We start from the raw sequence: 2,610 nt of genomic DNA, 5'->3' as shown, positions 1-2,610 counted from the left end.
ACTTGAGAATTAAGCTGCCAGACTTTATAAGGTTTTATAAGGCTTTATAAGGTTTTATAAGGCTTTATAAGGTTTTATAAGGCTTTATAAGGTTTTATAAGGCTTTATAAGGTTTTATAAGGCTTTATAAGGTTTTATAAGGCTTTATAAGGTTTTATAAGGCTTTATAAGGTTTTATAAGGCTTTATAAGGTTTTATAAGGCTTTATAAGGTTTTATAAGGCTTTATAAGGTTTTATAAGGCTTTATAAGGTTTTATAAGGCTTTATAAGGTTTTATAAGGCTTTATAAGGTTTTATAAGGCTTTATAAGGGTTTTATAAACTCGATTTTATTGAATAGAAGAAGAAGAGAGGAAAAGATATTTTATTATATTGTGTACTGAGGTCACTTGTCTTTAAATACTTGTACCCAGATCCACAATTAGATCAAGGAAACTATTCTCTCTTTCTTTCTCTTACATCTTCAAATCTACTTTCTCTCTCTCTATGTTCTTCATATTTTTCATTCTCCATAAATAAACTCTCAATAATTCTCTCATTCTAACAATTCTCTCATTCTTACATTATCATTCCAAGGAACATAAAAGAGATGGCTTGTAAGTTGCCGAACCCACCGGTTAAGATTAATTCAGAGTTTGGCCCAGTTATGGATGTTCTTCTAAGGAGTATCTCAAGAACAATGAATCTAGGTGCTGATTAAAATATGCTTTGATTTGAAGTGTGTTTCTTCTGGAACAATTCTTGTCTCTAGGCCATGTTCATGTCCCTATGATACTTGCTTGCTTAAATAGAGGAACCAAACTGTGGAAGCACCGTAGTCTACTGGTTAAAGTTTAAAGGCTTTTACACCCTGGTATGGGGTTCGTGCAATTTCTTGCAGATTACAGGAAATCCAGGTTTCAAGTCCCGGAGAGAGCGGTTTATTAATGCAGACTACAGAAGAAAGGTTTACAAGAAATCTTAAACATGGTGCAAGTAAATCTGGTCAAGAATGTATATTCATAGGACGACTCAGATGATGCAATGTAATCTTTCTTAGAAATGTAATGTCATATAATAAATCAGCTTTATAAAAAAAATAGAGGAACTGAAGTAATAAAAAGGGTGCATTGAATTTGAATCAGAAGTTAAAAAAACCAAATAGCTAGAAAAGAGGTTTATTACTCGCAGTCTCGCACAACTAGGGGTGTTCAATCCGGTAAAACCGAACCAATTAAAACCGAACCGAAATAGAAAAAATGGTTTGGATTTGGTAGTACCGAATATACCGAATGGATGTCATTTTTAAGAAACCGTGGTATATGGATATGGTTTGATATATAAACCGATCAAACCGAATAAACCGAATAAACCGAATAAACTGATGAATTAAAATATAAAGTATAAGTATATGTAAATTATATAATATAATTAATAATATATACCTAATTTATTTTATTGGTATGATCTTCCTACTTAAATGTTTATTTTAGTTATTTAATATTTTATTTTAAGTTCAAAATTTTTTTATCAAATTAAAAAAAACATATTTTTTACTTTTTTGTTTAATAGTATTATGGATTACTGATATTTCTTACTTTTATTCCATAAAACTATTACTGTTATTAAATAAATATGTTTACTGATTATTTAAATAGTAAAATAAAAAATAGATTATTTAAAAACCAAAATATCGCCATGTTATAATTAAATTTAAAGCCGATATCTAATCTTATAAAGTAAAATTCACAAAATATTTTAAAAAATAAATATATTTACGATTTTTTGGTATAAAACCGAATAAACCGAAAACCGACGGTATATAAACCGAACCAAACCATATTAAATATGGTTTTAATATGGTAGATATTTTTTATAAACCGAAAAACCGAACCGAAACCGAACCGATATCCGGATTGAACACCTCTGCGGCAACAACAAAACCTTAACAGCCGCTACAGTGCCCCATACCACCACAACGACCACCTACAAAAGGACCTCCAAAAGGCCAACGACCTCTACCGCGACCATGGAATCCTAAAGGACCACCCCTAAAACGACCAGGGGCAAAACCGAAATGATCTTCACTCTCCTTTTCATCAGATTTCTTGGTAGAATCAACACTTTCTGCTCAGGTTTTTCACCTTGGTCACTTTCCTCATCATCTGATGAATCTGAACTAGTAGCCAGAGTTTCCTTCTCATCTTCTGAATCGTTTTCTTATTCGGAGGAAGTAGAAACTTTAGCAACCGGCTCAGCACTTGCAACAGATTTCTCCACAGAATCCTCATCAGAAGAAGATGATTCATCCTCAGATGAACTGATCTCAGCCTTGGCCTTTAAAAACTTTAGGCCTGGGCATTTCGGGTATCGGTTCGGTTCGGTTCGGGTATTTCGGGTTTCGGGTAGTTCGGATAGGGGTTAGAGGATCCATTTAGTACTTGACCTATTTTCGGTTCGGTTCGGTTCGGATAGTTTCGGGTTCGGTTCGGTTCGGATAGTAAATGTAGGAACCGGAAAATATCCGAAAAAAGTTCGGTTCTCATTTGGATCCGGTTCGGGTTCGGATAGTTCGGGTAGTTCGGATAATTTGGATAAAATATCGGTTATTTAGGGTAAAATATCAAATAA

The sequence above is a fragment of the Brassica oleracea genome, chromosome C2, assembly GCF_000695525.1.
Source record: "Brassica oleracea var. oleracea cultivar TO1000 chromosome C2, BOL, whole genome shotgun sequence".
Lineage (NCBI taxonomy): Eukaryota > Viridiplantae > Streptophyta > Magnoliopsida > Brassicales > Brassicaceae > Brassica > Brassica oleracea.
Note: the sequence above shows the minus strand (reverse complement) of the source record.